Source organism: Bufo bufo, chromosome 3 (genome assembly GCF_905171765.1).
Source record: "Bufo bufo chromosome 3, aBufBuf1.1, whole genome shotgun sequence".
Classification (NCBI taxonomy): domain Eukaryota; kingdom Metazoa; phylum Chordata; class Amphibia; order Anura; family Bufonidae; genus Bufo; species Bufo bufo.
In genome coordinates, this window is record NC_053391.1 from 666,563,624 (window position 1) to 666,576,445 (window position 12,822).

The window sequence follows — 12,822 nt, forward strand, 5'->3', positions numbered from 1 at the left end:
CTCATGTTTTCCTGGCCCTTTTCTGGGCTTCCTATGTTGGAGGTGGATAAGTGAGGATACCGATCCTTCAGTAGTAACTGGTATTCCTGCAAACGTTTTCGTGCTTCAGCCACTGATTGCTTGTGAACCCTAAAACATGTCAGAAACCACGGTTATAATGAAGGATGATGTGCAGATAGAATATTCCTGGGGTAGTCACATAGCAATGTATACAAGAGGCGGGGGCTCGTCTGTCGCATGACATTAGAACACACGGCTGCCCTTTTCCAGCTCCACACCTGTCCATAGGCTGTGTCTGGAATAACAGTTCGCTCCATTCAGGAGAACAGGACTAGGCTGCGATGCCAGGCACAGCCGATGGGCAAGGATGGTGTGGGTTTGTATTTCTCAAAAGTGTAAAAATTGTCCTGAAATTACTGGCAGTGAAAGGGTTAAAGCCATGTGCATATTTGCACCATTTTTTTTTATTGCTACGATTCAGTTAAAGAGGAGCTTGTCCCCTCTCCTGACGTCTCTGTTGTAGTAACTACTTGCATCCCCCCCCCCCATGTAACAACAATTCTGGGGCATCTATTCTTAGGACTCTACATTGGGGCATTCCTCTATTGTTCCTTCTAGACCTCATCAATGAATTTCCAGCATTAAAGGGAACCCGTCATCAACTTTATGCTGCCCATACTAACGGAAGTATAGAGTAGAGACAGGCGAGATGATTTCAGCGGGCTGTCATTAAAAAGTAAGTGGTTGCCGAGAACCAACATCACAATCCTTGCAGACTGGGCCTGGAAAAGAGTCCCGGCCACCTGAGAAGAGTCCTGGTTATTCATGAAGTCCTGCTCTCCTGCCCACCTGCTGATGGCTGACAGTCTTCTACCTAGTTTTCTCCCTTTCTCTCTAGTAGAGAACTGCCAATCGTCAGCAGATGGGCGAGAGAGCAGGAGATTATAATAACCAGGACTCTTCTCAGGTAGATTTGACTCTTTTCAAGGCCTGGGCTGCAATGATTATGATGCTGGTTCTCAGCAACCACTTACTTATAGCTCATGAGTGACACAGCGCTGATATCTGCATTTCTATCACGAATTCATGCTGCCCTCAGTGAGGTCACCATAAAGTTGATGACAGGTTCCCTTTAAGCCATGAATATCCATATGGGCGCTACCAGGGGGGGGGGGGGCCTGCACAGCCAGTGCTGCAGGACACGTCCCCAACTGGTAACACCCAGATGAACTGTCAACCGGCAATGCATTCATAACTTCTAGCAGGAATAACAGAGGAAAGGCACAACAGAGCCATAAGAATAGAGGCTCCAGAATTATTACATGGGGAATACAAGGAGTTACTAAGGCCTCTTTCACACTTGCGTTGTCCGGATCCGTCGTGCACTCCATTTGCCGGAGGTGCCCGCCGGATCCGTAACACCGCAAGTGAACTGAAAGCATTTGAAGACGGATCCGTCTTCAAAATGCGTTCAGTGTTACTATGGCACCCAGGACGCTATTAAAGTCCTGGTTGCCATAGTAGGAGCGGGGAGCGGGGGAGCGGTATACTTACAGTCCGTGCGGCTCCCGGGGCGCTCCAGAATGACGTCAGAGTGCCCCATGCGCATGGATGACGTGATCCATGCGATCACGTGATCCATGCGCGTGGGGCGCCCTGACGTCACTCTTGAGCGCCCGGCGAGCCGCACGGACGGTAAGTACACTGCTCCCCCGCTCCCCACTACACTTTACCATGGCTGCCAGGACTTTAGCGTCCCGGCAGCCATGGTAACCACTCTGAAAAAGCTAAACGTCGGATCCGGCAATGCGCCGAAACGACGTTTAGCTTAAGGCCGGATCCGGATCAATGCCTTTCAATGGGCATTAATTCCGGATCTGGCATTGCGGCAAGTGTTCAGGATTTTTGGCCAGAGCAAAAAGCGCAGCATGCTGCGGTATTTTCTCCGGCGAAAAAAACGTTCCGTTCCGGAACTGAAGACATCCTGATGCATCCTGAACGGATTTCTCTCCATTCAGAATGCATTAGGATAAAACTGATCAGGATTCTTCCGGCATAGAGCCCCGACGACGGAACTCTATGCCGGAAGACAAGAACGCAGGTGTAAAAGAGCCCTAAAACAGACATGTCAGCAGAGGTAAGGGCTCCTCTAAGAACAAAAATAAAAAAATGCAACTTTGCAAAAATTCTGGATAAAAAAATAAAATTTCTACAGTTGTGTTAAGAGCTCCTATACGGATCTATGTGCCATGGTCACAGCGTGGTCTGCCCTGCCCCCTCTGCTGCCCTACACACAGTAGACGGGCAGATGGAGGACAGTGACACGCGGCTGCTGGATCACTCAGAAGACAGACAGGTTTCCCTAATACATACCTGTTCTGCTCCATCAGGCGCTGCTGGTACTGCCGAATCATCTGGACATGTAAACCTTCCGCTGACATGTTCAACTGCGCGGCTGTGGCTGACGATTCCTGAGAAAGACACAAATGGGGAGCGATGACGTCGATGCCGTTCACAGCAGGCGTTAGGACATCTGTGGACTGAGCAGAACGTGTAAGAGTCACCGAGAGGACATGGCGATATATCCGCGGCAGAGGACGAACTTTATTTCTGTACAAATGCAAAAAAAGAGGGATAAAGCGTATCTACCAGTTAGGGGAAGTGAATATTTTCTAAACTTTCAAGACCTCAGCTTGCAGTCATTGAAGCCATTCCTCCAGAGAATACATCTCTCTCCTAGTGATATGCATAGCGTCACATCTCCTAGAGAGGGGCCACAAGGTAGTGCTGCCTCTGTAGGCACCACCGACATCATGGAGACAATCCAGAACAAGCCTGAGTGTGACGAGCAGTTCCCGCCTCTGGCCGCAGGGGGAGCTATATACACACCGGCAATAGGCTCAGTGCACAGCAGCACCGCTCCGGCCGTAGAAGCCGCCTACCTGCTTGAGGCTGCCGGTCACCCGCTCTGCGCTCCGGTCCGGACATAACATGCACTGAACGGTTGTTTTCCTCTCCGAGAACCGTCACTTCCGCTCTTCAAACCAGCCGCCAATACGGAGCCCTGCAGCGGGAAGCATGGAGCTCCGCAGAAGAAAGCTGGAGGGGGAAAGGGGCGGGCCGTTCTAACCGCTGCTTGGCAACAGGAAACAAGCCACGCCCACTTTGTACTCCCGTCAGCGTTCTTTGAGCTATGTATTACCAATAGAGTGGACTTGCGAGACGATGCTGTAACTAGTCTTGCTGCGTGTCAGTCAGTGCTGTCTTTGCGCATGCGTGTTGTGTCCTTAGTGATTTTTGTGAATGTGTTGCCCCGGTTGTCACTGCCAGTCCTCAGCGTACTATGCTAGAACTGGAACATTGCTTTAACATTTGAAATTGAAAATTAAAGGGGTATTCCAGTTTTATTAGGAAATAACTTTAATTGGTGGGGGAGCAATCACTGGGACCCCACCCATCACTAAAACATGTTGTTGTTTTTACCCCAAACGGACAATTGCTATTGATTAGCATACAGGGCGCCAAAACAGAACAAGCGGGCACAGCAACACAACGGAGCAGCGGATCTGAAAAAATAATATTGATATCAGATCTCCTAATCTTGGCCTACAGTGGCAGGTATTAAAAAATCTCAGAACCGGTGAAAATACCTCTTTAATGTATTTTTATAGTTTTTAAAAGTCCCCCTAGGGAACTTGAAATAGCAACCAGATTGCTTCTCCCATAGACTGCAGTGATTTACCATTGCAGTCTATGGGAGATTCAGTACGTTCCTATGGAGTCCTGTGGTAGCCTTGAGCCTTCCTAACGCTCGAGGCTACCCCAGAGAATGAAGGCCTTCCCCAATTGCTGCGGTATCTTAGGGGAACATTTTTTCCAGCTTCACACTACACCTAGGGTGGCCAGACGTCTGGACAGTCAGGATTTTCAGGCTCCCTGTCCGGCGCAGGGCCTGGACGGACACAGGGATGTCCACCCAGCACGGCGCTGTCTGAGTGTGAGCTGCAGCAACTGACTGAGGCTTCTCTCACCTCCGGCCAGTCACTAGAGCCGCAGACATGGCTGACTGAGGGGGAGAGAAGCACCCCGGCTGCCCCCAGCTCCCCTTCCCATTCCTCCCCCGTTTTTTCCCCAACAGCGATGGGAGCGTGGCTTCACTGAGGCAAGACGTGGTTTATCGTTTTGGGGGCGTGGCCAGTGAAGTCTAGCTTTCTTGGGTGAAGCCAGTGGCCACCCTAACTACACCATCAATGATGGCCAGTTCGCCGTGTTCGCCCGCGAACACATGCGGGCTGCCATCTTAACTCACAAGTCCGGCGATGCACAGGTAAGCCCTTGCCTGTGCCGCGAGCCGGTCTGAAATCAAATGCGGTCACCGGGAGCGGGCCGGGGGCTTTCATCGGGCTGTTCTCGGAACTACCCGCTGCCGGTGACCACATTTGTTTCAGACCGGCTCGTGCACAGGTAAGGACTTGTGAGTTAAGATGGCAGCCCGCATGTGTTTGCGGGCGAACAGGCCATCACTGTACACCATGTGTAATATAAAATGGTGCCATTAGAGAGTACAACTTGTCCCACAATAAACAAGCTCTCACACGTCTATGTGGATGGAAAAATAAAAAAAGTTATGGTTTCTGGAAGGCAGATAGTAAAAAAACAGATATCCGGCACCCCCACTGATCAGCCATTTTGGGCAGCCACTGAAAAAGGGGAACTATACACCGGACAGGGTCGGAAGCAAAAATGTATGTCCACTGTGTAGAGGCCGTACTGAGGTGCTGCAGCTGAGCTCCCATTCCGGGGCCAGAGCCTTCTATCGTTTCTGGCAGTGTGGCCCCTTTCAGACAAGCGAGTTCCACTCTCTGGACTTGCAGCCTGAGTGTGCGGCAGCTCCCGCCCCGACCTCCCAGCACTGAAGGGGTCACATAGCAATATAAATATTTATGATGCTATGTAACCCTTAGGCCTCTTTCACACGGGCGTTGCGGAAAAATGTGCGGGTGCGTTGCGGGAACACCTGCGATTTTTCCGCACGAGTGCAAAACATTGTAATGCGTTTTGCACTCGCGTGAGAAAAATCACGCATGTTTGGTACCCAAACCCGAACTTCTTCACAGAAGTTCGGGCTTTGGATCGGTGTTCTGTAGATTTGATTATTTTCCCTTATAACATGGTTATAAGGGAAAATAATAGCATTCTGAATACAGTATACATAGTAGGTGATCAATTGAGGGTTAAAAAAAAAATAAAAAAATTAACTCACCTTCTCCTCTTGTTCGCGTAGTTCCCGGTCTCTTCTTTACTTCTCAAAAGATGAACTATCGGCTAAAGGACCTTTGGTGACGTCAGATCACATGCTCCAATCACATGGTACATCACCGTGGTGATGGACCATGTGATTGGAGCATGTGATCTGACGTCACCACAGGTCCTAACTGGTAGTTCATCTTTTGAGAAGTAAAGAAGAGACCCGGAGCTACGCGAACAAGAGGAGAAGGTGAGTTAATTTTTTATTTTTATTTTTAACCCTCAATTGATCACCTACTAAGCATTCTGTATTCAGAATGCTATTATTTTCCATTATAACCATGTTATAAGGGAAAATAATACAGTGAATAGACTGTCACCTAGCAACCATGCGTGAAAATCGCACCGCATCCGCACTTGCTTGCGGATGCTTGCGATTTTCACGCAACCCCATTCACTTCTATGGGGCCTGCGTTGCGTGAAAAACGCAGAATATAGAGCATGCTGCGATTTTCACGCAACGCATAAGTGATGCGTGAAAATCACTGCTCATCTGAACAGCCCCATAGAAATGAATGGGTCGGTATTCAGTGCGGGTGCAATGCGTTCACCTCACGCATCACATCCGCGCGGAATACTCGCCCGTGTGAAAGGGGCCTTAGAGTTCTGGAAAGTATTGGAAAACAGTGACATCATGCTGTGTTATCCAATACATACCAGAACTGTAAGGGTTACATAGCATCATAAATCAATATAATGCTATGGGACCCCGGCAGGTCAGGACGGGAGCTGCCGCATACTCACGCTGCGAGACCAGAGTGTGGAACCCGCTCATTCGAAAGGGGCCTATAAGTGAGTATAATAAATAAATCTCCAAAACAGCGGATGGGTGAAGGACCCCCACCGGTCGGATATTGATGACCTATCCAAAGAATACTGTAGGTCATCAATATATAAGTACTGGAAACCCTCCTTAAAAGTTATACAACTTTCCAATATACTTTTTGTATCAATTCGTAACAGTTTTCAAGATCTCTGCTTGCTGACGTTTAAAAGGGAGCGGAGGAGAGGTGAGTATTTATTTTTTTGTCTGCTCGAAGGTCTGCATTTAGGGGACAGAGGGGTTGGTTGGGGATTATAGGGGGGCAGCAGTCTGATTTGGGGTCTTATCTGGTGTCTGTGTAAATTTGGGGTCTGATCTGTAGTCTGTAACTTTGTGTTCTGATCTGGGGTCTGATCTGCATTCATTTTGGGGTCTGGAGCTTTGTATTAATATGGATACCTGACATGTGCGTTCCACATCTTGCGGAAAGCACAGGACCGGCGCTATATAGAAAGTGCTTATTCTTGTGCGCGATTGCGGACAACAATAGGACATGGTCTATATTTTTTGCGGAATTGATTCATACGGTCGTGTGAATGAGCCCTTAGTACGGCCTTCCTCTTCCTCGTAGCAGGGACTGGAATTGACTTCTAGGCTGGTAAAAAACGTAATAGGGAGTCGTATCTTACAATGTAGGGGACACATCTGTGAATAGATCTCACGCTATCAGTCATCATCAGCATTTTATTTCATAGCGTTACATTAAAATAAAACTTTTTAGGTATAGAATAGATATTTGTAAACCACCAGTAAACTGGGTCTATACATTTTCCAGCAGCAGGTGGCAGCAGAGAGCGGGTCTACTGCTAGCGGGGGCCATATATCACATAGCTCTGCAGCCGTCACCGCTGCTCCATTTACTAACATCTATTCTCGAATTTGGCTTAGGGCTCATTCACACAAACGTGGTTTTCTTCCGCATCCGAGACGCATTTTTTGCTGCTCGGGTGCGGACCCATTCACTTCAGTGGGGACGCAAAAGATGTGGACAGCACTCCGTGCTCCGTTCCGTGGCCCCGCAAAAATTATGAGTCATGTCCTATTCTTGTCTGTTTTGCGGACAAGAATAGGCATTTCTATAATGAGCCTCCTGTTCCGTTCCGCAAATTGCGGAAGGCACACGGGCGGCATTCGGCTTTTCCGGATCCGCAAAACACGGCACAGTCGTGTGAATGAGCCCTTAGCCGGATGTAGGGGGCATATCCTGGCGATCTTCTCTATAGGAGGTAATGAAGGACTGAGGCTACTTTCACACTAGCGGCAGGATGGATCCGACAGGCTGTTCACCCTGTCGGATCCGTCCTGCCGCTATTTCGCTGTGCCGCCGGACTGCCGCTCCGTACCCGTTGACTACAATGGGGACGAGGGCGGAGCTCCGACGCAGCACGGCGAGAGGCCGCCGGACTAAAAAGTCGGACATGTAGTACTCTTAGTCCGGCGGCTTTTCGCCGTGCACTGCCGGAGCTCCGCCCTCGTCCCCATTATAGTCAACGGGGACGGAGCGGCAGTCCGGCGACACGTCGAAATAGCGGCAGGACGGATCCGACAGGGTGAACAGCCTGTCGGATCCATCCTGCCGCTAGTGTGAAAGTAGCCTGAACTGGTTAAAATCCGACCTGATTATTTCTTATTACCCCAGAGGACTTGTCTGCCCCCCATGAACATAATATTGTGTAAAAGGGGCCCAATGGCGACCACTGAAATGATTGAGGTCATACACGGAGAGGTCACACCCAGCAGAGGGGGAGAAGTTCTTGCCCAGTGTCTCACCTTTCTGGTTCGTATCAGGGGGACCTATGAGATCCTCATCCTCCAATGGGGGCACACATATAGGGGTTGTCGTGCTGAGACCACCCCTGAGGACCCATCGTTATATAGAAGAGGAGGTTTTTACATAAGGGGGCATTCACATGACCGTCTAGATCTTCTGGTTCACAAAACGCAGATCCGCAAAATGCAGATGACGACAAAAACATACTTTTTGTGATCCCATTCGCTTCAGTGAGTCCGTGGTCCGCATTTGTGGCCAAGAATAGGACATGTTCTATCTCTTGCGGAATGGACATATGTATGTATGCTGAGACACAGTGAAGGGTATGCTTTCCTCCCAGCGTGTGCTGCTGGGCTGATTTGCAGCCAGGTGGGGTCAAACACCGGACTGGATTTTAAGTGCCGGTCCGGGTTTTGGCAGCACCGAGCTGTCCTTAAAGGGATTCCGTCACCTCTTTTTACCCTATAGAGATGCAGACATGCACGGCTAGATCGCCGCTAGCGTGTCCGCAATATACCTGCCCCGTATCTCTGAGTGGTTTTATTGAGTGTAAAGAATGATTTATAGATATACGGTATGTAAATCAGCCTGGTAAGGAGCCCTAGGGGCTGCACCAACCGTTCTGGAGCCCAGCCACGCCCGATTCCACGAATCTCCTCCTTGCTCACAAAGTCAGATCGCCGTAATCTTGCGGTGCGCGAGCTTGCGCATGCGCAGTTCCTTCTCTGAGGCTGATGCCAGCACAGGGAAGGAACACTATGCTGGCACTGTGCGAGCTCGCGCACCGCAAGATGACGGCGATCTGACTTTGTGAGCAAGGAGGAGATTCGTGGAATCGGGCGTGGCTGGGCTCCAGAACGGTTGGTGCAGCCCCTAGGGCTCCTTACCAGGCTGGTTTACATATATCTATAAAATCATTCTTTACACTCAATAAAACCACTCAGAGATACGGGGCAGGTATATTGCGGACACGCTAGCGGCGATCTAGCCGTGCATGTCCGCATCTCTATAGGGTAAAAAGAGGTGACGGAATCCCTTTAAAGTGTAACTGCCATTTCACTACTAAAAATGAAATTCCTAACATATGTGATGCTGAAGGGAAGATACTCATGAGACTGCATTTTTCAGCTAACTTTACCTTTCTGATGTCTGTATTCAGCCCTTAGCAACCCTATTCCTCTGTGCCTCTATTTCAGCAACTTCCTAAGATGGCCTCTGCTGCTCTTCCTGTGATGATCTTTGCCCTTCCTCGAGGCCATCCTGTATTTCCCTCACTTCCCATAAGCCTTAGCTTTCCTCACATGAACTAGCAGGACCAATCAGAACGCAGATAACTTCCCACAGTACCCAGAGCAGTGTGTATCCTCACATACAGCTAACCAGAGACAAGCCCGGCAATTACATTAGATCAGTAAGCATTTCTTTTAACCTCTTAATAGCCAGCTGTCCCTCATTCTCTTCCAGACTGAGAGGGGGGACGTACTGCCTGCGCCAAAGGTGCTCTGGCTGCAGTGCACTGCTAAGCTGAGAGTCGGGCTGACCTACTGTTTACATCAAGTTTTAAGTTGAATCAATTTTTTTATAACTATGTCATTATCTATATAAAAAATTTAAAAAGTCCTGAAATCTTGCTGTTTTCACACTGGGCTGACGCTTCCTTTTCTGTAGAGATCACTTCTCAGCAGTCACCTCATTATCCTCATGGACAAGATTACATTGGCAGGTAACCTAGATAAAGTGATAGATATAACACAGTATCCAACATCCTCAATAGGTGATGGACACAGCTTACCTCCTCCCCCTCCCTGCACAATAACCTCTGCACAGGTCACATTGATGGATGATAGACATTAGATAGATACTTAGATTAGATAGATAGATTAGATAGACATTAGATAGAGGGGCAAAGGTTTAAAAGTAATATCAGGAAGTATTACTTTACTGAGAGAGTAGTGGATGCATGGAATAGCCTTCCTGCAGAAGTGGTAGCTGCAAATACAGTGGAGGAGTTTAAGCATGCATGGGATAGGCATAAGGCCATCCTTCATATAAGATAGGGCCAGGGGCTATCCATAGTATTCAGTATATTGGGCAGACTAGATGGGCCAAATGGTTCTTATCTGCCGACACATTCTATGTTTCTATACATATAGAACAGGATCCACCATCCACAATAGGGGATGGAAAAAACTTACCCCCTCCCCCTCCCTGCACAATAACCTCTGCACAGGTCACAGAGCATGCCCATAACGCTCTCCTATAGAAGTCAGGTTCCTACATTCATGTGGCTGTTGTGGGTCATATCTCTGAATGCTATAAACAGCAGGAAATAATAAAAAACAAAAAGCTAGAATCCCTAAAAGCCGTTACCGTTACTACACCATGGGGGTCCACCGCAACACCCCGAATGCAGACGCCCCTGATAATCAGTGGCGCCGCAGCCAGTATCTTATGCCGGGAGATACCAGTACAGGCGTCCTGGTCAGTGACATGTTGCCGCTAAACAAGTCCGAGGACATTTTATCAGAAGGAGCCAGATATAAATACGGCGTCATAAATTGGCCCCAGGGGCCACATACACATGGGGGGATAGGTCTGCATGGTATGAGGTAGCTAGAGCCTATGTGTTATATTGTACTGCATCATCTGGGGATGGATGGACGAGATGTCCATGGGCCGGAGACTGGCGGTGGAGTGGTCAGTGCAGAAGCTACTTACCTCCACGTGCAGGTTGTCACACCTGTCACCTGACCACCGCTGCCCCCATCCCTGCACATGATGAACTGTTCAAGCCGTTGAGTCCTGTGATTGGCTGCAGCGGTCACGGGGGCAAACCACATTCTGGTCCTTCGGGGATCGGAAGCAGACGGGAACAGAGCAGTGGCGGGACCGTGGACAGGTGAGTGGGTTTTTAATGTTCAGACAGACGGGGGAGGACCCCAGGGGTTGTCAGCTCCAAGTTTGGACGACCCCTATAAAGAGAAGGTCCAGTAAATCGCCCTCCTTAAAATAATAATTTCCTGCTGTTTTTCCTATGTGTCTCCATGGTAACAGACTACAAACCCTATGTAGTCTTATCCTGCAGTCATAATCCCGGATGGAAGGGGGCGTGGCTGCAGGATCAGACGCACGGGAGCTGTATACATAAAACATTAGGAGATTTCTAGGAGGTGTGTATGAGGTTTTTACTTTGAAGGGGTATCCACTTCCAGCAGTTATATCTGTTAAATGGGTGGGGATCTGACCACCCACACCAATCATGAAAATGGAGGTCCCATGTCCGATGTCTATGGGACTGCTGAGAACCCTGAGTCCTGCACTCATTCCCTGCAGTCCCACAGGGTTTGAATGGAGCGTCAGTGCACATGCTCGACCATCACTCCAATCAAACAGGACACGGACCCCAGTTCTCATGACCATCGGGGGTCTCAGCAGTCAGACCTCCACCAATCTCACAGTTATCCTGTACCCAGTGAATGGGGGATAGCTTGTCTTTTTACCGGAAAGCCCCTTTAACCAACCCGCCCCCCGATTTATTATTACTTCATGTTATGTGTATGGAGAAAACGCTCATTAAATGGGGACTGTCTCTTTAAGATGCTCTCGCCCATCACCCCCCCTTCATATAATTTATGGTGCTGGCAGAGTCTCCTTCATATTTAGATTTTTCTTTTCAAATTATGTAAAAATGAAATTCCAGACTCATTTCCAAGAGTAATAATTTATAGAAATCCCTCCCCTGGTGCAGACCAGGACACGAGGAGATCACAGATCCGGGCAGCCGCGCTTAGTCCGCTCTCCTGACATGTCTGCGGTAGTAACGTACTCCCCGTGTAATAATGGTTATGTGGGGTCTCTATTATTACTGCTGTTCCTCTATTATTCCTCCTGAAAATGCATGTCTGAAGTGACAACTGGACAGTTCCATCCTTCATCAAAAGGGTGTGTGCCTCCTCTGTCCAATCAATGCCAAGAAAAGATGCTCCTGAGATTCTTTCATGGGGAGGTCAGTACCCGCTGAGACGTCACAGGAGGGCAGACCGCTCCATCGTCCTGACTGAAGTCGTTGTGACACAATGACGGAAACCCAGCGGACCCCATTATAATCAGCGGGCTCGGTCATGTGACGGATCTGCCACTGTCCTCTATGATCCTATGGTTTTTCCCTCCGCTTATTGATACCTCCCAACTGTCCTGGATCCGGTGGGACAGTCCTGGATTTCGGTCCCGGGAGGGCTGAGGTATGTCCCTCTCTGTGCATCCTTAGGGTGCTGACAGTCGCCCGATGCCCGCTTTACCATTAAACTCAACTGCCAGCGCTCCACACTGCTGTCCTGTGTAGGAACGTGGCGGCCCAGAAATCATCCTGTACTCCTCCTACACAGCAGCGCCATGTGTGACGGCATAGTGCCCGCTTGTCACGGCTGAGGATGGGGGAAATCCTCAGCCGTGTGAAGCCCGGTGATGTTACGGCTGCTTGGCCATGAAGACAGGATTAGGGAGCAGGTCACCTCCTAAACGCATCCCTAACCTGACCCTGGCTCCTAGCTACATGAGCCAACCTTGATGGTAGGAGGGCCCATGCTCCGGAACCTAAAAGTCCCTGCTAGCCCTCAAGATGACCCTCACCTAGGAGCTGAGTAAGACAAGCCCACTCCTCCTAGACACGGAGGAGCAGGAGTCTCAACGGCCAAGCTGCAGGAAAAGGGGAGACATAAACAGCTCTATGGATATGGCAGGTGAACAAGGAGTTCCACCTACCTGCCACAGCCTTGCTGACTGGATCCCTGTGTTAGCAGGGTGCAGATCACAAACGCATCCCCACACAGGGACCCAGATCCATAGCTGCACAAAATCACATATAAAACATCACACGGACATCACACATAACTGGAAATAACTTAAAGCGACATTATGGTTA